The following is an 11,759-nucleotide window of genomic DNA, read 5'->3' on the forward strand; positions in this document are numbered from 1 at the left end:
TAAAATAAGCATCCACATTGCACCAAATATCAGGGAGGAATTTATCAAAACACTTATTGAGTTCAAAGATATTTTTGCATGGTCATATGATGACATGCTGGGGTTAAGCACGGATTTAGTAGTTCATAAATTACCTACCGACCTAGCATGCCCTCCCGTCAAACAGAAGTTGAGGAAGTTCAAGACGGATATGAGTGTGAAGATTAAAGAGGAAGTAACCAAGCAGCTGCAAGCAAAGGTTATTCGTGTCACTCGATATCCTGATTGGTTGGCTAATGTGGTGCCGGTACCGAAGAAAGATGGGAAGATCAGGGTGTGTGTCGATTACCGCAATCTGAACAGGGCAAGCCCAAAGGACAACTTTCCTTTACCCAACATCCATATCTTGATCGACAATTGTGTCGGACGTGAGATCGGATCTTTTGTAGATTGCTATGTTGGGTATCATCAGATTCTGATGGATGAGGAAGATGCGGAAAAGACAGCATTCATTACACCGTGGGGAACTTATTGCTACCGGGTAATTCCATTTGGTTTGAAAATGATGGAGCAATATATATGAGAGTGATGACCACTGTGTTTCATGACATGATCCACAAAGAAATTTAGGTGTACGTGGACGATGTGATCATAAAATCCAAGCATCAGGAAGACCACGTAGCAGACCTAAAGAGGTTTTTTCAAAGACTTCGAAAGTATGATATTAAACTCAACCCGGCCAAATGTGCATTTGGTGTTCTATCTGGAAAGCTGTTGGGATTCATCGTTAGTCGGCGAGGTATTGAACTGGACCCGTCAAAGATCAAATCTATCCAAGATTTGCCCCCGCCGAAGAACAAGACAGAAGTAATGAGTTTGCTGGGAAGGTTGAATTACATCAGCAGATTTATTGCTCAACTCACAGCGACTTGTGAACCCATCTTTCGGCTACTGAAGAAAGATGTCGCGGTAGAATGGACGGCAGAATGTTAGGAGGCATTTGACCAAATTAAAGGATATTTATCAAATCCACCTGTGTTGGTTCCACCTGAGCCGGGAAGACCGTTAATCCTTTATCTAACGATCCTGGAGAATTCGTTTGGCTGCGTGTTGGGGCAACACGACATTACAGGAAGGAAGGAGCAAGCCATCTATTATCTCAGTAAGAAGTTTACAGTATATGAGGTTAAGTACACTGAACTCGAGAAGACATGTTGCGCCCTAACTTGGGTGGCCCAGAAATTGAAGCATTATTTGACCTCACATACTACTTACCTCATTTCACGCTTGGATCCATTAAAGTATATTTTCCAGAAGCTTATATTACTCACGGAGTTTGACATCGTCTATGTTACGAGGACGGCCATGAAAGCTCAAGCACTAGCCGATCACTTGGCTGAAATCCTGTTGATGAAGAATACGAGCCGTTGAGGACGTATTTTCCTGATGAGGAAGTGATGCATATAGATCAGTTAGAATTACCCGAGGAACCAGGTTGGAAGATTTTCTTTGATGGAGCCTCAAATGCGAAGGGAGTTGGAATAGGAGCGGTACTTATTTCTGAAATATGACGTCATTATCCTGTTACGGCTCAGTTGCGTTTCTATTGTACCAACAACATGGCTGAATATGAGGCATGCATTTTGGGTCTGTGACTAGCTGCAGACATGGATGTCCAGGACATTTTGGTCTTGGGAGACTCGGACCTCCTGGTGCATCAGATTCAGGGTGAATGGGAAACACGGGATTTGAAACTCATACCATATCGACAATGTTTGCACGATCTGAGCAAGCGATTTCGATCGGTGGAGTTCAGACACATCCCAAGAGTTCACAATGAGGTTGTCGATGCATTGGCCACTTTAGCATCGATGTTGCACCACCCAGACAAAATTCATGTTGACCCATTGCACATCCAGGTTCGTGATCAGCATGCCTATTGCAACATGATAGAGGAAGAAGTGGATGGCGAGCCATGGTTTTATGACATCAAGGAGTACCTCAGGATGGGGATATACCCGGAGCAGGCCACCGGAGATCAAAAAAGAGCCATTCAGCTATTGTCAAGTGGATTCTTCCTCAGTGGAGGAGTGTTGTACAAAAGAACCCCAGATTTGGGATTGCTTAGATGTATAGACGCCAGTCAAGCCACGATAGTTATGACAGAGGTACATGCTGGAGTTTGTGGGCCACATATGAGCGGATATGTATTGGTGAAGAAGATTCTTCGATCAAGGTATTATTGGCTCACTATGGAGCGTGATTGTATCAATTTTGTGCGGAAATGCCATCAATTTCAGATACACGGAGATTTGATTCATTCTCCGCCGACATAATTGCATACAATGTCAGTGCCATGGCCATTTGTTGCGTGGGGCATGGATCTCATTGGACCTATTGAGCTGGCAGCTACCAACGGTCATAGGTTCATTCTGGTGGTCATCGACTATTTCACTTAGTGGGTTGAAGCTAAAACTTTCAAGTCAGTAACCAAGAAGGTAGTGGTGGATTTTGTTCACTCCCATATCATCTGTAGATTTAGGATCCCAAAAGTGATCATCACGGATAATGGTGCTAATCTTAACATCAATTTGATGAAAGAGGTATGTCAATAGTTTAAGATTCCACACCATATTGTCCCAAGGCGAATGAAGCAGTTGAAGCAGCTAACAAGAACATCAAGAAGATACTGAGGAAGATGGTAGAAGGATCCAAACAATGGCATGAGAAATTACCATTTGCATTGTTGGGTTATCGCACCACCGTTCGGACTTCAGTAGGTGCAACCCCTTGTTTGTTGGTATATGGAACTGAAGTAGTAATACCGGCGGAAGTTGAAATTCCATCCCTTCGGATTGTCGCTGAAGCTGAGATTGATGATGATGAGTGGGTCAAAGCCCGATTGGAGCAGTTGAACCTGATTGATGAAAAGAGAGTGGCAGTTGTGTGTCATGGCCAGTTATATCAAAAGAGAATGGTGAGAGCCTACAACAAGAAGGTGCGCCCCAGAAAATTTGAGGTGGGGCAGCAGGTATTAAAACAAATCCTGCCACATCAGGCCGAAACAAAAGGCAAGTTCGCCCCGAATTGGTAAGGACCATTCATTATAACCAGAGTGTTATCCAATGGCGCCTTATGTTTCACAAATATCGACGGGAAATACGTCAACATGGCTATCAATTCTGACGCAGTTAAGAGATATTATGTATGATTTCTTTTGATTGTAATTGTTGTTTGTTTGTGGTTGGCATTTATCGGAGAATGAAATGACGGAGGCAATTCTTTTTTCTATCCAAACACTTTAACCTTTGTTTCCCCTTTTTGAGCTTTATTTATTCTTTCATATCCCTCTTTTGGAATCAGTAATTAAACTGAAAGAAAAAGAAAAAGAGAAAAATAACGATAATAAAGACAAAAGAAAAGTCACAAGAAAAACAAAGAAATTGGGAACTACGTTTGACCTGATTCCTCAAAGAAGGATACGTAGGCGCCTCACGGCTCAGTCATAGTGTAACAAAAAATAAAAATCCCCCAAGCAAGAAAAACTGGGGCAGAAGTTTGTGTTTATAATTTTGGGAAAGAAAGTTGATTCCAAGAGTTGTAATGTTTTACCCATCAAAATTATTTTGAACCTCGTGTTACCCCTTTTCTTTTAACCATACACAAAAACCCATATTGATATCCAAAAAAGACCTCCCGATCAGTATCCGAGAAGTGCAAAGTCATGCAAACGGAAGTCGGGAATATCACTCTGATCCCCAGCAAAGAAGAAAATCATAAGCTGGAAATGAATTGATAGCCGAAAGAGTCCCCAACAGAGAGAGTCATATCGGCAACACTCCAATCCCCAGCTGAAAATAAAATAAAATGGGAGAGCCTTATCGGTGAAAACCTTCACAGGCACCATAAAGCGACGAAAGATGAGAGAAATAAAATGAGAGAGTCTTATTGGTGAAAACCTTCACAGGCACCGTATGGCGATGGGAGTTAAGAGAAATGAGAGAGCCTTATTAGTGAAAACCCCTCGAAGGGCACTATGAGGCGACAAGACAAGATTGGTGGAAAGGATCTGCATTTGGCAAAGAGTTGAATGCATGTTTATCCCTAGAAAAATGAGGCCATTCGAAAGATTGATTGATACAAATAGACTGGGTTGATCAATCCAGAATGCACGACACGATCGTTGGGATTGGTTATATCTCAGATAAGTTCTTTTCTTGCTTTTTCCCTAGCATTTGTTCAAAAAGACTTCTTCTTTTTCTATTTTTGAAATCAACACTTTATCATTTCTTGGTTTAAAGACTTTACCTCCTTAGTAGTTTGTTTTTGAAAAGGATTTTCAGAGCTTATTACTAGTGGCCAAAATGGTGCAAAGCAAAATGCGAATAGGACAGGCCAAAGAGAAGGCAAAAAAGCGAAAAGAAATTTGTCGCAAGACCAAAAGACAAATGGGTCTAGATCCCAAGAGGACCAAATTTCCAAGGGAATTCGGAGAAAAAACAGAAAGAACAATAGTTAAAAAGTTATGGATCAAATTCCAAGAGGATCCCCAGCAGATTTGCAAGATGCAGGAACAACTCCGACAGATTCTCGACCAAGTTCTGCAATGGTCGGACAACACAGAGTGGAAAAGGAAGAGAAAAGAAAACCATCCCCAGCAGGAATATCAGCCCCAGTAAATAATATCATCCCCAACAAGTTTTATAGCAAAGCAGGGAAAATAAAAGGGAAAAAACCATCCCCAGCAGAAGTGGAACGACCACTCACCCCGTTTTAAACTAACAAATTTTTCTTTGATTTAAAGCAGGGAAAGGAAATATTATTGACAACAGGAAGACAGGGTCACAAAGAAGATTATTAAACTGGGGCAGAAAATTTTCTCTCATTACGAAAATTTTCTTGAAATGAGATAGCCATTTGGGAAAGAGAGAAAATAACACAGATTTTAAAGGAAACAAAATCCCCAGCAGTATACAAGAAGGGAGATACAAGTTTTAAAAGAAAAGCAATCTTGGAAGAAGCAATATAACCCAAAGTTGTAAAAGCAATGACCTTTGAATCAATATCATCTCCACTATTGTTAAAAGGAGGAAGATAATTCCCCAACAGTGTTATTGCCGGCAGGTTTCAGGGAAGTGAAAGCACCAGCTTTAAAGAAAATAGTCGTGGAAGAAGGAAAATGACATATTGGTGAAATAAAATATCGGTGTTATCCCCAGCAGTTTGCAGAGGAATAAAACACCAATTTTGAAAGAAATTGTTGAAGTCAGGAGCCCGCCTAGAGAATGGAGGTGTTACGTTTTGAAAAGTTGTTGAAGTCAGGAGCCCGCCTAGAGAATGGAGGCTGATTTATTTTCAAAGTTGTTGTTGAAGTCAGGAGCCCGCCTGGAGAATGAAGGCTGACATTTTTAAGAAGTTGTTGAAATCAGGAGCCCGCCTGGAGAATGGAGGTGTTACATTTAAGAAGTTGTTGAAGTCAGGAGCCTGCCTGGAGAATGGAGGTGTTACGTTTTGAAAAGTTGTTGAAGTCAGGAGCCCGCCTGGAGAATGGAGGCTGATTTATTTTCAAAGTTGATGTTGAAGTCAGGAGCCCGCCTGGAGAATGGAGGCTGAAATTTTTAAGAAATTGTTGAAATCAGGAGCCCGCCTGGAGAATGGAGGTGTTACATTTAAAAAGTTGGAGAATTCAGGAGCCCGCCTGGAGAATGGAGGCTGAATTATTTTAAGAAAGTTGTTGAAGTCAGGAGCCCGCCTGTAGAACGGAGGTTGTTTATTTTAAGTTGGAGAAGTCAGGGGGCCGCCTGTAGAATGGAGGTTGTTAAATTTTAAGTTGGAATCAGGAGCCCTCCTGTAGAACGGAGGATGTTATATTTAAAAGAAGTCAGGAGCCCGCCTGGAGAATGGAGGCTAAATTATTTTGAGAAAGTTGTTGAAGTCAGGAGCCCGCCTGTAGAATGGAGGTTGTTAAAGTTTAATTTGGAGTCAGGAGCCCTCCTGTAGAATGGAGGTTGTTAAATTTTAATTCGGAGTCAGGAGCCCGCCTGGAGAATGAAGGTTGTTTATTTTTTTAAAAAAGGTTGTTGAAGGAGTCAGGAGCCCGCCTGTAGAACGGAGGTGGTTATATTTTTAAATCATGGAAGAAGTCAGGATCCCTCCTGAAGAATGGAGGTTGTGTCATCTTTCAGAAGTCAGTAATAAGGAAGGTTACAACAAAAATCCCCAGCATAACAAGCTCTAATATAGGAAGCGGTGTCCCCAGCAGACAGAGCAGAATAGTAAAACTTGTGTTTAGTAAGCAGTAGTCCCAGATACCTAAACTTCCTGAACTACATTAACCTGATTCCCTTCAAGCCAGGGATATGTAGGAAACCTTTGAAGCAAAGGTTCGATTAAATCTTTTTCAAAAAATGCTTCACACGGAGTATTCCAACGGGCAAAAATCGCTCGTATCCGCTCACTTTATTTTTGCACGAAAACCCTTCGTGTTTTCGGACAAAGAGGGGCAGCTGTGAGCACGTGATTTTTGCTTCACAAAAACTACTCCAAAAGAAATCAAAAATAAAACAAAATTCTCTTGGTGTACAATTTTTAGGATTTGCGTGGCATTTTGGATAATTATTCGTGTTTTGTCTGCAAATGTTTACCTTGTTAGTTAATTGAAAAATACAAAAGCAAAAATACATGTTGTATGCATATTTAGGATTTAATTATGCATTTAGAAATTAATTAAACCGTCATTTGGCTCTGAAAAAGAAGATCACAAAAAATATGTGTTTTATTCTATTTGTTGTCATTGTGTGATTTTATTTTAAGATTTTAATTTATGTGTTAATTGTTGTAAGTGTTAATTAATATCTGTGTAGTTTTATTTTTGATTTTACAATTTAATTAGAAATTATTTTTAAATTAAATTAAAGAAGGAAAAGGAAAAGAGTTCAAAGAAAATGAAGTAAATTCGGACTGGGCCAGTTTTAAAAAAAGAGAATTCAGGCCCAAAAGTCACACGCCCACCCGGCCAAGGTCTGTCAACCCAAAAGACCATCAAACGACATAGTATAGGACAAGAGCTACGTCGTTTTGATGGTACCCGTCCAGTTAATCTCAAAAGACAACCAAACGACGCCGTATTGGAATTTTCCATCTGGACTGTTGATCAAATAGATCTAACGGTCCAGTTCAGTTCTTTCATTAAACCAAACGATGTCGTGTGATTGTATTTAATCGGGACCGTTCATTTCTTTTGATCTAATGTCTCCCAGGCCTTCCATCATGACCCGACCCACTTCCGTCTGAGACCGACCCAATCCCCACTCAATCAAAACGGCACTGTTCCCTTAAGTAAATAGATCCTGGCCATCAATCTCACATGATCCAACGGCCAGGATCCATCCCTCCCCTTAGTATATAAGCCCCCAATCTCACCCCACGCCCCAAACCAAAAACCCCCCCTCATCTTCCTGTTCATCATCGTCTCTAAGACGAAGCCCCCCAAACCCTAGCTGCCCTAGCTCCTCTTCGCCTGAAACCCTGCGGCAATTATGCCGCCGGCCACCACTTTATCACCATAAGACCATCTAACCACCCCCATTCCAAATATGTTACTCGTTTGGCTCGAATCAATCCCCATATTCTCGAATCTTCATTTGAAGATTCGAGCCAAAACCCAATTTATGCCAAACCACCCCAAATTCATACCAGTTACTCCCCTGACCTCACTTGTAACCAAACCAAGCTTGGTTTGGTTCGAATCTAACCAGAAACCTTCAAGTCCCAAATCGACTGTATGAACCCTAGAAATCCAGAATATTGGGATCTGTCCGATTAAATGAAGGGTTGGGGTCTAATAGACCTTAATCGAGGTATTCTCAGTTGAGAATACTTCGATTAAAGTCCGTTCGACCTCAAAGAGGTCAAGTCCGGTTCGAGACTGGGCCAATTTTGTTCTTAAGATTCAGAGGTATTTTTCCTTTCCTTCTTTCTGTTCATGTATTCTATGTGTATCTCGTTGCCTGTTTTAGTAGTTTGTGTGATTTTTCTACTTTTCTTTTAATTAATTTTGTTTTATCTTCAATAGACCTTTTTATTTGGTCCAATTCTGTCATTTGTTTATGTTTGCTGTAATTATTATATGTGTAATCGATTAATAAGTTGCGTCGATTAGTTAGTTTCCAGTTAATCCATGATTCTGTCAATAACACTGAAATTACCCGAATTGCCTATTTCTTTGTTGCTGATTTGTTCAGTGTCAGTTGTAATATGTAATTGACTAATTAAGCTTCGTTGATTAGGTCGTTCGTATAGTTTGAATCATTCGACATTCTGTTGTTTATAGTTTTCAAATTGTTAGTTATCCGATTAATTCAGATTCTGTTTTGATTATGAGCATTGTTCTGAATCCCTGGAACCTTTATATTTGATGTATTTTCTGCCTTAAAGTACTAGCTGAATTGGGTGTAGCTGTAATCAAATCAGTTTTGGTTAATTGTTAGTTAAACAGATTTCAGAATTAAGATTTTAATATAGTTGAATAGTTGTATTAGGAGGCAATAATATTAAGGGGTTTTCAGGGTTGGTTTAGGAATGAAACAGTTAGGTTTATATTTTAGTGTTAGTGCTTTGTTAGTGGAGTATTAATTAATATACTAATGGGGAACAAAAGGGAATGGGGACTGAAAATAAGGAAAAGCTTCCTTATTGGGATTTAAAGTGAAAAAATCAGATTTTTTAGTGGAAAATTCTGATTTGAATAAAGAAAAGGGGTCGGGCAGTATGTTTTAAAAGGGGGGCAGGTTTGTATAAAAAGGAGATGGAGGACTAAATTTGGGAGATAGAAAAATTCAGAACTAAAGAAAGAGAGGAAAAACTTGAATACTCAACTGGAAGAAAAAGTTGAATTCTAAAAGCTGGAAAAAGTTGAAAAAGAATAGCTATTTTCATTATTTGGCTGGTTTAGGATCTGAGATTAGCTAGAACTGTCTTCCTTTTACTTCTGCTCTATACTTAGGGAAGTATATAGTTGCTGGCTATTTGTGGCTGCACTGCTGGTTACCATTTCTGTTTGCTACCACTGCTGTTGCTGACTCTCTCCTCTTTCTTCTTGTGTTGTCAATACCAATAATTGTTTGGCATTGTTGTTTATCAAGTAGTAATTTCCTGAAGTGTGCTATTGGACATCTGTTACTGTTTCATTGCTTTTTCTGGGTGTTTCTCCATTGGTTTTCGGGACTGCTATTTGCCGGATTTTGTTCCATTGGTTTTAAGTTGCCTGTTGGTTATTGTTGTTGTTGCTGTTGTCTGCTACTGATCTACTAATCCTTGCCTTCTTCTTTTATTCTATTATCAGGTGCAGTACTTTGAATCACCTCGACATTTGATTATTAAAGTTGAAATAAAATGGACAGAAGATTTTTGTATTTAATTATAGAATAATTGTATTTTAGTTAGATGTTAATTATGTGTTTCCAGTTATATGAAGGGTAGAGGCATGTTGTATTAAGACTATTCTTGTAAGATCATTGATTAGCAGCTAGATAGAGCATAACATTAGATTACGAACCTAAGATCCTTAAAATAATGTGAATATATGTTAATACAGTATGCCTGTTTAATTTGAGTAGAATTATTAGATTGTTGAACTATTGGACGTATTTCCGTAGAAATTGCATGGTTATTCAATTTCAGTTTTGTTAATCCATATGTTTAAAATAATGTAGCTTCGGAATCACATCCAACTCTAAATTGGTAATTAGTTAATGTGGTGAATCGATTTAATTGGTTGGTAAAATCTAGCTTTGAACTTGCGAATATAGGAATAGAAGTAACTTGAAGTTTTTTTTTTTTTTGAATCTTGTTAGTAATAAAGATCTGTAAGTATTAGGCAAATATAATTGGTTAGTAATTTCGTATAATCTGTAGGCTTGATATATTTGAAGCGTGATTCAATATAGTAAGGCTAAGAACACTAATCCCATAGGTTATTTAAATTAATGATCAAGCTTAAGCAAACTTTTGTAATCATTAGTAATTAAAGTTGGCTTAGTTTCATGTATTTGAAAATAATTAGTTCCATCGGTTCGTTTCATCTAATAAGGTGGGTTTAAATTAGTTATAGGATAATTAGTTTCTTTCTTTTGAAAATATATTGTTTGTCAATTCCGTCTTTATTTATAATTTCAATTTCAGTAGTATTGGCTTATAGAATAGGGTATGAAATAATCTTCTTTTATGCAAGTTTGATTGTAATTTTTCGGTTGCGTTTTGCTTTAATCCGATAAATAAGTGATGGCCTTTTCAAGCATGTAATTAACTGGGATTTTTCTCTTTTATTTTAGATACAAACTAAAAATAGAAAATGTTGTCACTTTAGGATTGTCCTTAAAATAAAGGAGGTGTGTCTCGCCACAGTAAATCACAAATTGCGGGGCCCTCAATAAAAGAACTCAATAACCGGATAGACTTTGGAGTTGTCCATCTAGTGAATTTTCACGGCCTCTTCCCAAAAATAACGATACGATAGTCTCTTTAGGACGCGCCTTAATTAATCTTACCTTCCTAAACTCGGGTGTGCATTTATGCAACCCAAATCCAAATCTCGACAGAGTCAAAATGTTCCGACGACCACGTGTACACTGGTTGTGACGTGGTTCGAGATGCATTTCCACAACGTTGTAATTCTCCGTAAAATAATAACAATAATAATAAAATTGATAAAAGCGGTTCAAAAATAAAAATTTGCATATAATTTCTTAATTGTTAAAAATCAGATAAATAAGCCATAACAGTTGAGCGACCATGCTAAAACTACGGAACTCGGGAATGCCTAACACCTTCTCCCGGATTAAAAGAATTCCTTATCCGGATTTCTGGTTCATGGACTGTTAAACATAGTCAATCTTTTCCTCGATTCGGGATTCGACCGGTGACTTGGGACACCATAAATCTCTCAAGTGGCGACTCTGAATAAAAATAAACAAATCACGTTTTTGATTGTTCTTTAATTGGAAAAACTCCCTTGTACCCCCGTGGGTGCCGGAAAAAGGAGGTGTGACAGTGGTAATATTGCTAATTTGGGAATTTATGCCTGGAGGGCGCTCGGTTCATTTAGTTATGGACCGTGGAAGTTTGCCCCGGTCATGATGGTTGTCCTTTCGTGTTATGAGAAAGAAGGGGTTATTATGGACCCTTGAAAGGTTACTAGCCTCGTATGGTGCTATCAGAATCAGCTTGAGGTCTGTGAATGGATTTAAATACGAATATGGGCTCTATATCAGGCCAGATGTGTTCATTTCAGCATAACACTCCTTATGGAGGAGTATTTGGACGTTGGATGTCGATTTGTCGTCGGCTATTTCATGTAATATTATATTATGTCGTGTGAGTTGTGAAACGGCTTGATAAATTTCATATGTGTTGAGGTTCCGCGTAGCGATGGTGTTATGGGAGCAGGATGGCTCTCAAAATTTTGGATCATGTAACGCACCTTAGTTGTGCTTGAGTTTCGTAGTTGTCTGTCTTTCTAGGGATGGTATTATGCACTTAGCATGCTTGTGGCCGATATTCAATATTTTGTAGTAATAAGCACTCTAGCTCGGTATGTATCTCTTTATATGGATTTTATGTGTGGATCAGGTGGCACGCCGCCACGGGTATGTTGTTTGGATCGGGTTGCACGCCGCAACAGTGTGATGTTGAATACAGTCCCTTATATTCTATTTTGTGTGATTTGTTTCCCCATTTTCTGAGGAAAGTTAATATTAGTTGCGTGAGTTGAGTAGTTCCTT

The sequence above is a fragment of the Nicotiana sylvestris genome, chromosome 5 (assembly GCF_000393655.2).
Source record: "Nicotiana sylvestris chromosome 5, ASM39365v2, whole genome shotgun sequence".
NCBI classification, from domain to species: domain Eukaryota; kingdom Viridiplantae; phylum Streptophyta; class Magnoliopsida; order Solanales; family Solanaceae; genus Nicotiana; species Nicotiana sylvestris.